Genomic DNA, 16,637 nt, shown 5'->3' with positions numbered 1-16,637 from the left:
CGTCATTAACCCACACAGCACATAATATTGCAGAAATATTGCAGTAATATTGCAATATAGTGGAAATATTACGTATTACAATAAAATATTTCAGAAATATTACTGATGTATTACACGTTTTTAAATAATATTGAAATATTACAGTAATATTGCTGCAATATATTGTTGAAATATAATACTTTAAGTAGCAAAATAATGTCAAATGACGTTATTAAGGTATCACACAATCATATACGTATTGCACAAATAATATATACCAGTATTACCAGTTAAAGAATTTTGGACTGAAAGAAAAAAAAATCTAAATAAAAAAATGTGATGAAATCAAAAGAGACTTACTTGTTCTTTTGGAGAATAAAAGTGATTAAGATAAATTTTATAATTGGTGGTATTTAATTTTATAAATGTGTTATTTGTTTTGTAATAATAAAAGGTAATTATATATACAATTAATTTTTAATTAAGAGCCAGTAAGTAAATTGATAATAAAATAAATGGATAAAATTTAAAATTTATATTTCTTATATAATCAATATTGAACTTTTCAAATTACGAGTTTATCACACGGATAAACAGAACGTTTTTGAGTGCGTAAGTGGAGGGAAGAACGCTAGTGTGTGTGGCTATACGCTTGGTCGCAGCACCGACCCCCACCATTCCCGGTCTTCTTTCGCTGTCTCTTGCATGGCTCCGTGGGATCACGCAATCACGTGTACGACACCGCACAGAAACAATCGTGTTAATTTCAGGTAATTTTTTTTTTATTTAATAAATATTGTTCACACAAATATTTTTAAAAGCATTTTTGTATAATTATTACTAATATGTACATTGTACATATATATTTGGCGATTTGTCTTTAAATCCAAAAATAAGGATTACGTGGCATATAATGGTCTGCAAAAACCACGTTAATATCATAAAAACCATTTCAATGACTATCTTAAAATATATATATTTGCCTTTATAACCTTATTGAACGAGTCTCTAATGAAATTATTTATTAACGGCTTCATACTTAAATCTTGATGCTAACTTAACCTCAAAATTTTTAACAGTTTAATCGAACTGGAGCCCTTAATTGGAGATACGTGACAGAAATATGCCGATCCCAAATCTCCTAAAAAGCAGTTTAATCATTAATTAAATGATTTAACCATAATTATTTAACCATGGCATTTACATGATTTTATAATAATTATTGTTCTTATGCTATATGTTACAGTATTGCTTTCCATCAGTGGATGTTCATGCAGTCCAGAGCAGCACCAAGCAGTTTGATAGAAAAGCAAAAGATTTATTTATTAAATTTATAAAATATGTAAGTAAGAAAAAGTTAAATTTGATATAAACCATACTTTCCAATATTAATCGTCAATACTGAAAATCCAAAGTATACGTGTAACATCAACTACAGATTTTCAGTATATAGATAGTGAATATGACAATACAGATTCATATTTAACCTACTTTTATGTTTAAAATATATAATTAGATGTAAATAATAATTACTGTTTTTGTATTATGTTGCAGTGTTACGTTGCTTTCCATCAGTGGAAGTTCACGCAGAGCAGCACTAAGCAGTTTGATTTTTTTCAAACTCTTCTGAGCGACAGCTTCATTTATTAGATACATAAGTAAGAAAAATTTAAACTTGGTATAAACTGCGTTCCAATATTTTAATATCCAGTACTGAAAATTTAAAGTGTATGTATAACATTAACCATAGATTTTTAGTATAGACAGTGAATATCGGAACACGTCATACTTAACCCCGTACTCTTATGTTTTAATATGTAATTATGTATGAAATAAACAGGGTGATTTTTATTTCGTGTGCCAATCATCTCCGCTATAATTATCTCAGAAAGTATTAATTTATTGGAAAAATGTTTCAGATAAAAATTGGAGAGTTCAAGGAGGACCAATAGACAATTTTATTAGATTTTGAACCCGGGACCTGTGTTAAGCCTAATAAGATCCAAGTCAAATTATTTAAATAGAAATCCCCTTTTTATGGTATCATCTTTTTGTACTAATTAATATAAACAACTTTTCTCTGAAACATTTTTTTATTTGCCTTATATTTTTTGAGATATTCAAAAAAAACTTGGTATCTTCAATATTTAGCTTACAAGGTGGTCCTTTCGCGGACCCAGCTAGTCAAGTAACAGTCCGTCATGAGGTAATTGAAAACAAACATAGTGACAAACATTACACAACATCCCAATAATTATAATAATATAACATGATTTTACACGCACAATTTAATCGTATTTAATTATTTACTAATTAAAAAAATATCATAATAGTAGTGCAGTTGGACTCGATTTAGGTTAGATCAGGCATGACAGTACAAATAAAGCAATATGCGATTGGATCCACTACTTATTTAACCTCATATATCAGAGCAAAACATTCGGCAAACCCTTATTTTCAAGGTATGTACGAAATCCGGAAACTTCAGGGAATATTTTAAGACATGAATAATGTATTATCATGTATTATTCGTTGAAAACCTCGGCCGTGGCGATTTGCATCATTCTATCTTTCTCGTTCATTAGATGTAAACAAGGATTGAATGACAATGGCACGCACCGCGAACGCACATTTAGAATGACTTACTTCTTGTAAAGTGTCGGTAACCTTACTTGATTTTTTGTACACATGTCCCTTATTACTGTATATTTAACATATATCAAATTTAGGTACTTATCTAATACTTGTTCTCACGAAAGGACCACCTTACAATAGATGTTTGTCAATAAATGTTCGTCGGAGTGAAAAGTGGTACAGGATTTTTTGACTTGATTTGGTTTCAAGAATATACTGTTGCAATAGTATTCTAATTTCTTCAAATAATTGTGTACACATGAAAGCTTCAAGAAAATGTATACACAAATATTTAAAGAAATTAGGGTATTATTGCAATAGCATATTCTTGAGACCATATCAAGTCAAAAAGTCTTGTATCATTTTCTCCTCCAACAAGCATTTATCAAGATATAAGCTAAATATTAAAAAAATTACCAAATTTTTCTTAAATATCTCAAAAAGTATAAAGCAAATAAAAATGTTTCAGACAAAAGTTGTTTATATTAATTAGTAGAAAAAGATGATGTAATAAAAAAGGGAGTTTTTATTTAAAAAATTTGACTTAGACCCTACTGGGCTCAACATGGGTTTCAGACTCAAAATCTAATAAGATCATCCATTATTTCTCTATAAACCCTCCAACTTTTATCTGAAACATTTTTCCAATAAACCAATACTTTCTGAGATAATTAGTGAAGATAATTGGCATACAAAATAAAACTCACCTTGTATAATTAGATATAAATAATAATTACAGTTTTTGTATTATGTTATAATGTTATTCTTTATCAGTGGAAATTCATACAATGCAGAGTAGCATGGAGCAGTTTTGACGAAGAAAGAGATAGAAAGATAATATCAATATTATTTTCTTAATATTGTATGTAATACCATTATTAAAAATAACAGTTTGATATAATTTAATAATATTCATTAAAATCTTTTAATTACAATATCAATATTATTTTAAAATTGTATGTAACAATACTATTAAAAATAATTTAATAAAATTTAATAAAAAATATTAAAATAGTTTTTTAATTTCTAGCAATATTATACAAATATCACGCAAATATTATAGTAATTTTACCGTAATATTACTGATTTATTGCAGTAATATTACCGCAATATTACTGAAATAAATATCAGTAATATTACTGATATTCATTTTCGCGGACATTTTAATATTACTGATATATCTCAGTAATATTACTGCAATATTTCTGATACATTTCATTGTAATATTGCAATCGAAAAATAATATTGCTGCAATATTTCTGCAATATTATGTGCTGTGTGGAAAGTTATGCATATGTGTTGTCTAGGATAGTTAAAGTGCTGAGTATAACACGCGCCGCAGTATATAACCTCAAAATATATAAATCGAGCTTAGTTAAAGAGAATGATAAAAAATAAGTTTACTTACCAATTCTATCTTTCCGATAACAGTTAATCTGTGCCTTTCCACTTATTTCATTATATAATTATAATATTGCACACAATTACTCGGCTTTACACGAGACGAACGAACAATGCGCGGGAGAATCCTTTGGAAGCACAACAGTCTGAAGTCTGAACAGTCACCGATCATCTTTTCCACGCAGCGCGCACGCGCGATATATGCGACATGGCCGACATATATGCGACGCAAACACTCCGAAATTGCTGAAAATGAGTAATAATCACGTGTGATAGTGATTGATGTACATTTCTACACCTGAAATATTAGTTTATTTCTCATCAAAACAAATATATATTATATTAGTTACGCGTTTTTTTTAGTATTTTTGCAATAATGCTGCAAGATTTTTACAATCTTGCTACTACATTGCGCTGTAATATGTATTAAATATTACAATATTTAATATCTACAATGATGCTGTGATATTGCAGCGCAATCTGCAATATTGCAACGTTTCTGCAATGATACTGCAAGTTTCTGTGCTGTATGGAATGATAAAAATCAAATTTCGGAAATTATTACAACTCGACATTCTTTCACAGTCGTAACTTCTTTGTTTTATTATTAATATATTATATACGCTTTCTTTATTTGTTGGAAACAATTAATTTCAAACAAAATATATAGATATAATTTGGACTAACAATCTGCTTTGACATCCCCTTTTTAGTTAAAATCATATAAATCCCAGAACTTTTCTTTACATTAACCGTTTAATCAATCAAACTAAACGTCAAAGAATTTCACTGAGATCTTCACGATCTTTTTCTTTACGAAGATCGGGAAGTTATGGCTATCCGTTCGTTAGAGCGTATTTCGAGAGAAAATTTTCTCGGTTAACGTACGCCATGGCAACGTGACTTGACGAAATTACGTAGTTGTTCTACGTTTAGAATTTATTATACATAACGGGAAGATGATGACCGTACGATTATCGTAAGTATCATCCATCTTCTCTCTCTCTCTCTCTCTCTCTCTCTCTCTCTCTCTCTCTCTCTCTCTCTCTCTCTCTCTCTCTCTCTCTCTCTCTCTCTCTCTCCTCTCCTCTCCTTCTATGCATGCGCGATGCTCATCTCGCGACCGAAGTATTGTTAGTGCACAATTTACATTCTTACACCCACGCTAATGTCACGTATACAAACATGGATTCGACGCTAATCGTTCAGACAACGAGTCAACGCTGATCTTCCCTTACTGTGAAGAGAGAGATCTCTCTCCGTTGATAAGGAAAGTCGACACTATTTATTACACGAAATTTCCTCATTTCCGTGAGGTAAATTTAAACAGACATTCGGCTCCAATACTGCAGTATAGGTAAAGCGCGGCTCGTACAAAAGAATAATTTTATTTGTTGGTACCGTATACATCAGCAACTTAGATAAATAATAATCCTCAATATTTTACAATCAAGACGCTAACGGGTATAGGAAGATAGTTCAGTAAATTACACAAAATAAGCAATTAATTAAATCGTGATTGCAACCGAGTAATCTCGATTTGATATTCGCTTCTAGAAGGAAACAATCGTAATTGAGGTAATCATAAACGCGTTAAAGACGATGCATTAAACACAATTACGGCGGACATTGCGTCTTGCCGTTTCTATTATACCTGTTTATAAAAGATAACAATCATAAAAAACCGGCGATAATTTAAATAGAAATGCTTAATGGCGCTGGCACGGTACTCGAGCACTCGCGCAGGTACCAATACGATGGCCGGCGCAGGTACTCGACCGTACGAGAGCCGATTCCATAGGTAACGGTGCTGCCACTTTAGCATATATATGTTTATACACGTATCTATCCAAATAATAACAACGTTTTATACATATAGCACAGCATTGTACAGACAACGTTGTCAAGAAGCAGGCAAGAAATTTATTTTGCGGTTGTGGCTACGGCATTCAATTATTATCAAGTGCAGTCGCATCAATTTCTACTTTTCGATTTTCCTGATTTACATGATACAAACAGTATGGATAGCCTGAAGATTCAGACACCATCTTTATCTTTAGGAAGAAAGTCTTTCAGGAACACTAAATCCAACTCTGCTTTCCAACTTTGACTGAATTGAGCGCAACTGCAGTTGAGAAGAAATAATTATGTATCAATTTATAAGTGCCAGAATATATATTGCTTCTTAATAAAAGTTTCTTAATTAATTAATTAGTTTTTTTTCACGTTTGGGATGTAAACACGCACGCACGCACACACACAATAGGCAAAATTCGACCAGCAACCTCCCCGTAGTGTCCATCGGGTAATGCTAATGTTGGCGGTGATTGAATGCACAAAAATGCATAGGTAATTTTGATAAGCCATAACTCGGCGAAAAAAAATCGTACGAACTTATTTTTTTTTAATTTGCAGGGAAAAGTCTATATTTTACGATGGCTGCTATGATAGTTACGAAAAAAATTCATTCTACTCCGTAGAATGTGTCAAAGTATGCAATTTTTCGGAGAAAAAACACGTCCTTACTTTTAAAAGAACGGCGGGAGGGGGGGAAACTAAATTCAAAATCGAACAATGGTTCCTTAAAGTACAGACTTCACCTTTTAAAATGAAAAAAAAAAAAAAACTGTCAGATATGACAATTTTTCGCGGAGTTGTGCTTATTTGAAGTTGGGCAAATTTTTGACAAAAATTTTTGTTGCGATAATTTTGTTGCCCAATTTATATTATGCCAAAACTAAGATTATTAATCAAGGAAGAAAAAATGAGATTAAACATGAAACATTTCATATAGTTTAAAATATAATTAAAAAAATTAAAAAAATAAATAAAAAATTATATATTTTATATAAAAACTAATTGATGTTCTTGATATATATTGTATGTTTATTATTTGCAAAAAAATGAAAAATAGAAGAAAAAATTAGTAAATGATCCATTTTGATCATCTTTTTTATTTGAAATAATTTATTGTTGCAATTATAAAAGTATTGAATCTATTACTTTTATAATTGCAACAATAAATTATTTCAAATAAAAAAGATGATCAAAATGGATCATTTACTTTAATATATATATATATATAAATATATATATATATATATATATCTTTATATGGTTTGTATAATGTCGGGACCATTTCGGAGGTGCAATAACACATACCAGGACTTTTGGCACATGCTGGGTCCGACCCAGTAATTTTCTATATGAAGGGTAACTTATCAGGCCCGGTACTAGTTTATACAAAGATATGTAACGTAACAAAGTAGGACCGTGTTTCCTTCCTAACCATTGTGAATTATAAGGACCGGTACCGGTAATTAGATACATGCAATGTAAAATACCGGGACCTCCTTATCTGAACAATTTTACTGAATTAAGTTGTAACATCATTCTTCGAGCGTATTCTTTTTTATATATAAAATCCATAATGTTTAGAGAGTCCAATCAAGCTGTTTATATACTTATTTATGTATATTTAGCACATAATGAATTATTTATTCATAATAAAGAACATCTACCAATATTTTACTATTTAAAAAGAAATATGCATCAAGCTACTAAATGTACAATGTGCTTTCTAAAACGCTATCTTTTACTAAAAATTATGTTAAAAATAATTAAATCATTGTTACTGCGTTGCTTCATAAAGTTGTAATTATAAATTTAAATTAATCAATTTAATTAAAATTAGAATTTAAATAATTAACATCAATAAATAAACTAAACAATTAAAATGTTACGAGGTTCTACTTTTTGTTGTTACAGTAAAGAAATTGATTTCCATACAAACTTCTACGATGATACATTGCAGAAAAAGGTTTTCTTCGCTTATTTCATTGATATAATAGCAAATAGCAGGACTCAAACCAGTTATACCTTTCGAATAATTTCATGTTCGGTTACTTGAAATTTTCAAATATTATATTTAGTGCATTATTTAAGAAAAAACTCACGAAAATAATGAAAACATAAGTAAAAATTATTGAAAAGAAACTTTTACTAGACGTATCGTCACATGCGAGGACCAATTTCCACGATATAATGGATAATAACAGGACCGACCAATTAAATTATTCTTCGACAAATTTTACGTATACTTCGCATAAGCAATATTTTATACAACACATAATTTAGGGATTAAAAAGCGAAAATGATGGACTGCGAGATACAAAGAGATTAGAGCCAAATCAAAAGTTATACTCGTATCAATGGTAAATAGCAGGACCGCCCAGTTTAACTATTTCTTATTATAATTAATTTCATCTATACGTTCGGTTATTATTTGAGAACTTGCAATATTCTACTCGGTGCATTATTTAAGAATTAACACACGAAAATGTTGGCCCACGAAATACCGACAGATTACAGCCAAATCAAAACTTTTATTCTAGGACGTATCGTTACATGCGTCGTAGAGTGTACATTTTGATTTGGCTGTAAGTTTTTGGTATATTGCAGTGCAACATTGTCGCGAGTTAATCCTTAAATAATGCACCGAGTAGAATATTGCAAGTAAGTAACCGTCGTACAGATGAAATTAATGGGAAATATTTAAACTAGGCGGTCCTGCTATTTACCATTGCACCGAGGAAATCAGTCCTCACATGTAACGATACGTCGTAGAGTACAATTTTGATTTGGCTGTAAGTTTTTGGTATTTTGCGGTGCAATATTTTTGTGAGTTAATTCTTAAATAATGCACCGAATAAAATGTTGCAAGTAACCGTACGTGCAGATGAAATTAATTAGAAAATATTTAGAAAATATTTAAACTGGGCGGGCCTGCTATTTACTATTGCACCGAGGAAATTGGTCCTCGTATGTAACGATACGTCGTAGAGTAAAAATTTTGATTTGGCTGGCTAAGTTCTTGATATTTCGCGATGCAACATTTTCGCGAGTTAATCCTTAAATTATTAAGACTTTAATCGACTATACTGGCAATGATCATAATCGTGGCAACGATTATAATCGTCATGACAAATCGTCACCCCGTTTTGACTATGGATTCTGGTTCTTCTAAAATAGATGTAATTTAGATGCTTATATTATAAGTATCCTAAATTTATTTATTTAGATAGGATGCTTATAATATATAAGCATCTCAATTGCATCAATTTTAGAAGGAGCAGAATCCATGGTCGAAACGAGGTGACACGACAATTATAATCGTTGCCAGTATAGTCGATTAAAGTCTTAATTAAGTTAATTATTGATTGGTGTAGTAAATGTTACTTATTTGGTTTCAATCTTTAAATAATGCACCGAGTAAAATATTGTAAGTAACCGTACATACAGATAAAATTAATTAGGAAATGTTTAAACTGCGCGGTCCTGCTATTTATCTATGCACCGAGGAAATCGGTCCTCGCATGTAACGATAAATCGTAGAGTATAAATTTTGATTTGGCTCTGTAAGTTTTTTATATTTCGTGATGCACCGCGAAATACCAAAAACTTACAGCCAAATCTACGACGTATCGTTACATACGAGGACGGATTTCCTCGGTAAAATGATAAACAGGACCGCCTAGTTTAACTATTTCTTAATTAATTTCATCTGTACGTTCGGTTATTATCTGAGAACTTGCAATATTCTACTCGGTGCATTATTTAGGGATTAACACACAAAAATGTTGGCCCACGAAATACGGGCAAACTACAGCCAAATCAAAATTTTTACTCTAGGACGTATTGTTACATGCGAGGACCGATTTCTTCGGTGCAATGGTAAATAGCAGGACCGCCTAGTTTAACTATATCTTAATTAATTTCATCTATACGTTCGGTTATTATTTGAGAACTTGCAATATTCTACTCGGTGCATTATTTAAGGATTAACACACGAAAATGTTGGCCCACGAAATACGGGCAAACTACAGCCAAATCAAAACTTTTACTCTAGGACGTATTGTTACATGCAAGGACCGATTTCTTCGGTGCAATGGTAAATAGCAGGACCGCCCGGTTTAACTATTTCTTAATTAATTTCATCTATACGTTCGGTTATTATTTGAGAACTTGCAATATTCTATTCGGTGCATTATTTAAGGATTAACACACGAAAATGTTGGCCCACAAAATACGGGCAAACTACAGCCAAATCAAAACTTTTACTCTAGGACGTATTGTTACATGCGAGGACCGATTTCTTCGGTGCAATGGTAAATAGCAGGACCGCTCAGTTTTAATATTTCTCAATTAATTTCATCTGTACGTTCAGTTGCTTGAGAACTTGCGATATTTTACTTGGTGCATTATTTAAGGATTAACACACGAAAATGTTGGCCCACGAAATACGGACAGACTACAGCCAAATCAAAACTTTTACTCTAGGACGTATTGTTACATGCGAGGACCGATTTCTTCGGTGCAATGGTAAATAGCAGAACCGCCTAGTTTAACTATTTCTTAATTAATTTCATCTATACGTTCGGTTATTATTTGAGAACTTGCAATATTCTACTCGGTGCATTATTTAAGGATTAACACACGAAAATGTTGGCTCACGAAATACTGACAGATTACAGCCAAATCAAACCTTTACTGTACGACATAAACTGATTGTGAGAAAAGAAATGTTCTGCATTTTAGTAAATATTGGTTTGCATACAATTGTGACCCCATTTACTAAAATAAAGAAAATTTTCCTTTTTTACATTAGTACACGTGTATTTACTGAGAGAAAAGCATATTAAAATAAAAAGGAAAATTTTCTTTATTTTAATAAATAAAGTAACAGTTGTATGTGCAAACTAATATTTACTAAAGTGCAGAAAATTTTTTTCTCAGTGTCATCATTACATTTGAGAACTGATTTCCTCATTGCAATTTGTAAATAGTAGGACCGCCCAATTAAATTATTTGTCGATTGATTTCATCTGTATTGTCAATTACTGGCAATATTTGATTTGGTGCATTATTTAGAGATTCACACGTAAAAATGTTTGTCCGCGAAATATCGAAAGATACTACAGATAAATCAAAACTTTTACTTTAAGATGTATGATTACATGCGAGAACTGATTATATAGGTGCAATGGTAAATAGTAGAGGACCGCCTAATTTAACTATTTCTCAATTAATTTTATCTTATACGTTTGGTTACTTGCAATATTTTACTCGGTACATTATTTAGAGATTAACACGTGAAAATGTTGACCCGCAAAGTACCGAAAGATTACATCAAAATCAAAACTTTTACTCTACGACGTATCGTTACATGCAAGAACTAGTTTTATTATTAATTTTTTTTTTTTAATTTTATCGCTGAACGGTACACTGTAATAAAAGTAATTGTTACGTTATTCCTGGATAAAAATTTTTCTTGTTATTGTTTATTTATCTATTCTTTATTGTATTTTTTGCGACAATTTATTTTATGTTACAAATATTTTTATTTATTTTAATATGACGAACGTTAAGGCGTGTTTGATTCGACATCTGATTTTAAATTATCGCGCCGTTTAAGCACGCTTGGCGAACAGAGAAAGAGAGAGAACATTGGACGCGTTCGGTAGACCAAGCCGCTCAGTAGCAGTCGAACGTGATTGGCTCTTACTTTTAGAACCAACCAATCAACGCAAAGTGTTGATTGGTTGGTTCTAAAAGTAAGAGCCAATCACGTTCGACTGCTACTCAGCGGCTTGGTCTGCTGAACGTGACCAATAAGACAAACTCAACAATTGTGTCTGCTGAACGCGCCCAATGTTTCAAAGAATTATCTACGCTTGGAAGCTAAAATCCACAAATATAATAAAACAATGAATATATGAGAATTGTATTATTTCAATTTCCATATCTAAAAATACTACATATACTTTGTCTAAAAGTATATGTCAGAATATATCATAAATACGGAAGCAAGAATATTAATTCAAAAATTTCCATCAACGACGTAACGTCATATATGGGGTCTAATTTCTCCGAATAACAAAAATCAGGACCGGGCAATTAAACTATTACTATTTTAAATCTTGCCAAGATTTATGTGGTTTACACATATGAGCATATTGTTCTCATTATATAAATTAAAGAATTTATTATCTGGTGGTAGACTAGTTAAAAATTTAAAAATATGATTTTAAAAATTTACATGAAAAATGTTGACTGCAAATTTTTAACTAGCTTACGAATAGACAATAAACGCTTCAATTCATATAATGAGAACGATTCGTTCATGAGACGCATAAATCTCGGTCAAATTTAATAAAAGCAATAATTTAATTGGCCGGTCCTGATTTTTGTCATTACATCGAAGAAATCGGACCCCATATATGACGTTACGTCGTTGATGGAAAATTTTGAATTAATTTCTTACGTCCGTATTTATGATGTATTCTCACATATACTTTTAGACATAATATATGTACTATTCAGATATAGAGATTAAAATAATACAATGCTTATATGTTCATTGTTTTATTATATTTGTGAATTCTAACTTCCAAGCCCGTAGATAATCATTTGAATCGTTAACTTCAATAATATTTAATTAGCCTACGAAGCTAATGAATGCTTTAATTTACATAATAAAAATGATATGCCAATGAAACTTATACATTTTATTAAAAATTATCTAATAACCATAGTTTAATTTGTCGGATCTGCTTTTCGTCGTTACATCAAAGAAATCGAATCCTATATTTGATATTATGTAATTGATGAAAATTTTTTGCTTTTTTTTATATATGCTATACCTTTGCAGAAGCTAGGATTCACAAATATATATTTGTATAGCATATATAAAAAAGCAAAGCATTTTTATCAAACACGTAACGTTAAATATGGGGTCCGATATCTTCGATGTAACGATAAAAAGCAGAACCGGCAAATTACACTATTATTTTTAAATGATTTTTAACAAAATTTATAAGTTTTATTGGCATATTATTTTTATTATGTAAATTAAAGCATTCATCAGCTCCTCATAGGCTAATTAAATGTTATCGAATACAACGTTTTAAATGATTTATCTATGCTTGGAAGCTAGAATTCACAAATATAATAAAACAATGAACATATAAGCATGGTATTATTTTAATCTCCATATCTGAATAGTACAAATACTATGTCTAAATGTATATGTGAGAATATATCATAAATACAGATGTAAGAAACTAATTCAAAAATTTTCATCTACGACATAACGTCATATATAGGATCCAATTTCTTCGATGTAGTGACAAAAATCAGGACCGACTAATTGAATTATTATTTTCATTAAATTTGACCAAGATTTATGCGTTTCATGAACGTATTGTTCTCATTATATAAACTGAAGCGTTCATTGTCTGTCCGTAGGCTAGTTAAGAATTTGCGGAGTCAACATTTTTTGTGCAAATTTTTAAAATCTTATCTTCAAATTTTTAACTAGCCTACGACCAGAGGATAAACTCTTTAATTTATATAATGAGAACTGTATGCTCATGTATGTGAACCGCATAAATCTTGGCAAGATTTAATAATAGTAATAGTTTAATTGGCCGGTCCTGATTTTTGTCATTACATCGAAGAAATTGGACCCCATATATGACGTTACGCCGTTGATGGAAAATTTTGAATTAATTTCTTACATCCGTATTTATGATGTATTCTCACATATACTTTTAAACGTAGTATTTGTAGTATTCAGATATGGAGATTAAAATAATACATTAATTATTTGTTCATTGTTTTCTTATATTTGTGAATTCTATCTTCCTAGCGCGTAAATAATCATTTGAAACGTTGTCTTCGATAATATTTAATTAGCCTACAAAAAGCTGATGGATGTTGTAATTTAATTTACATAATAAAAATAATATACCAATGAATCTTATACATTTTATTAAAAATTAAAAATTAAAGAAGTAAACTAGAATTTTTACGGTCCCATTAAATTACCATACAAAAGAAACTTCCTTTTTTTGATGTAATGTTTAAAAGGGTAAAAAAAAGGCGCCAAGTACACGTATAGTAGTGTATATGTTGTTACCTAAAAAAAAAAAGAAAGTGGTAGTATTATACCTCGAAAAAACCTAAGTAACAAGTTTTAGATCTTTATATCTCGAAAAATCTCGAAAAAATCTAAGCAGTAGTATCTTTATTTTCGAAAAATTATAACCCAAGTGATACACGTCACAAAATTATGTTACCTTATCAAAAAGAAGAGTCGCGCTTCAAGTGATCTATTACAATTACAAAAAAGAAATGATATCTCTTTAAATTAGAGCGCCAATTACAGAGAGAACATGTATATTGCCTCAAAAAATAATTGTTGCACTACTTTGAAAAATCTTTACATTGTGTCAATTAGAAAAGAATGTATAATAACAATTTTATAAGATTAAAAAATTTTATTTAAATTTAACAAGGGAATACAAGATATTTAAATACAAAGTTATTTACATGTGTATTTTTTAATGGCCACAAAGAATTACAGAGGTAACAGTACAAAATAAAAATATTTTATTAAAATACATAAATTTTTCTTGTAAAAAAACTTGGCGCTGCTAGACCTCGAAATTTTAAATAAATAAATAAACTTATTCTATACTTAATTATAAGCCGCATTATCCGCCGTCCGCGTAGTCACGCACACCCATATCACTCACTCCCACATCCACGCTGATAATCATTTAATGTTACTCCCATTGCATTCTTCTGTGAATTATTTTTATTTATTGTTGTCCTTATTTATTTAAAAGGTCTAAAAATGCAGAGTTAATATGGTTTTAATTTGCCAAATGTGGATTAAATATGGTAATAAATTCAAAATTAATTTGTTAAATATAATCATAAATAATCATATATATTAAATATAAGTCAAATATAATCATATAAGTCATATAAGTCAAATTTGTCATATATAAATGTTATTTGATCTTATTAGAATTTTATATAATTTTGTTTTAAATTTAAAGTTATACCAATTTAAACTTAAACAAGATTATATAAAATTTTATTTTTTAAGCGTGCTACTTTATTATAAGAGTAGACTTCACGATATAACTGATACAAAAATTGTGTCGTTCCGAGACAGTGTCGTGTCTTCTTGATACCGTAATCTTATAACACTCTTTGTCAAATTTTAATTACGAGAAACAGATCACATCGAATGCCATCTATCGGATACTTTGAGATGCAATATTCTGATCTGATCATATATAATCTTATATGACTATATTATTTTTTTTTTAATTTGAATCAAATATTTTACATGTTAAGTTCGACAAATAAAGAAACAAATTTTACCGCAAATATTATTTAAACATTATTTAAACAAAATTACGTTTTAATAAGAATCAAATTAAAACCAAAGGGCCTAGCGGAATAAGCATGTGAAATTGGCCCTTGATCATACAGAGCTGACATTAATGTCACAAGTTAGTACCAATATGATAAAACTTTCCACCAAACATTAATTTAAAAAATCCACTTTTTTATAAGTTATGCAGGGAGAAAGTAAAATAAAGAAATGTATTTTTCTCGAAAACCACTTGACCGATCTTGATGAAAAAAATATATGTTATGTAGACTAATAAAACTAATTAACAAAAAAATGTCCAAAATGTTTGTCAAAAAAAAGATCAAAAAAAATATTTGAACTTTTTAATATTTTTTTAGGGTGATAATTTTGAGGTACTTCTTTGAAATTTTTACGGAAATTTCTCTTAAAGTGTCCACTATAACATATATTTTTTTCAATTTTTTTTAAATGGTGGAACATAGTTAAAAATACGAAAATTGTAAGCGTCGCGTCACTCCGGCGCACCAGTGCAGTGCCATTCCGCGTTGCGGGTGTTCGATGTAACTTATTTACTAGCACATATGTACGTCTGCAATTAGCTTATAATATGTATACTTTTTAATTTTTATAATTACCAGAGTTTACTACGTGGAGGTTGCAGTACGGTTTTAAACTCCTTATTGGGGGCTTTTTTAACGTGAGTCCCTTCGCCTCTCACTATATATTTCCGCAAAATCGGGGTGCTTTTTTAACGTGAGTCCTCTCGCCTTTCACTACGTTTCCGTAAAATCAGGGTGCTTTTTTAACGTGAGTCCCTTCGCCTCTCACTACGTTTTCGTAAAATCAGGGTGCTTTTTTAACGTGAGTCCCTTCGCCTCTCACTACGTTTCCGTAAAATCGGGGTGCTTTTTGAATGTAAGACCTCTCGCTTCTCATTACGCCTTACACCTACAATTTTATTTAATCTTCTTCTATCACTGTCTATTACTGGAATGTTATTTGTTTTTTTAAACAGATCGCTCAGTATTTCTGCTGGTTTCAAAATTTTCGCTAAATATCTTGCATGAAATAGATAATATATAATTGCAGCAATATGACAGCAGCATCCAATTGTTCGTAGCCCATTAGCGATCTGTTTAAGAAAACAAATAACATTCCAGTAATAGACAGTGTGTGATAGTGAAGAAGATTAAATAAATCGTAGGTGTAGGGTGTAATGAGAGACGAGGGGTCTTACATTCAAAAAGCACCCCGATTTTACGGAAACGTAGTGAGAGGCAAAGAGACTCACGTTAAAAAAGCACCCTGATTTTTCGGAAACGTAGTGAAAAGCGAGGGGACTCACGTTAAAAAAACACCCCGATTTTACGGAAACGTAGTGAGAGGCGAA

At 30.5% G+C, this 16,637-nt stretch overlaps 1 long non-coding RNA gene and 1 pseudogene across 3 annotated transcripts in view; one reads left to right on the top strand and one right to left on the bottom strand.

Moving 5' to 3' along the window:
- The window catches only part of LOC143908428 (uncharacterized), a 268,255-nt pseudogene that overhangs the window by 248,351 nt on the left and 3,267 nt on the right, over positions 1–16,637 (bottom strand). The gene's annotated exons all lie outside the window — the stretch shown is intronic.
- LOC143908419 (uncharacterized) lies at positions 637–3,570 on the top strand. Of its 2 annotated transcripts, XR_013260134.1 has the most exons (4): positions 637–749; positions 1,226–1,321; positions 1,534–1,637; positions 1,899–3,570. It is a non-coding gene; the product is annotated as an uncharacterized LOC143908419 (long non-coding RNA). The 2 variants fall into 2 exon arrangements; XR_013260133.1 differs by lacking the exon at positions 1,899–3,570 and having other exon boundaries at positions 1,534–1,830.

This window comes from Temnothorax americanus, unplaced genomic scaffold (genome assembly GCF_048541705.1).
Source record: "Temnothorax americanus isolate GAGA-0224 unplaced genomic scaffold, ASM4854170v1 Scaffold94, whole genome shotgun sequence".
Classification (NCBI taxonomy): domain Eukaryota; kingdom Metazoa; phylum Arthropoda; class Insecta; order Hymenoptera; family Formicidae; genus Temnothorax; species Temnothorax americanus.
This window is presented reverse-complemented; position numbering and strand designations above follow the sequence as displayed.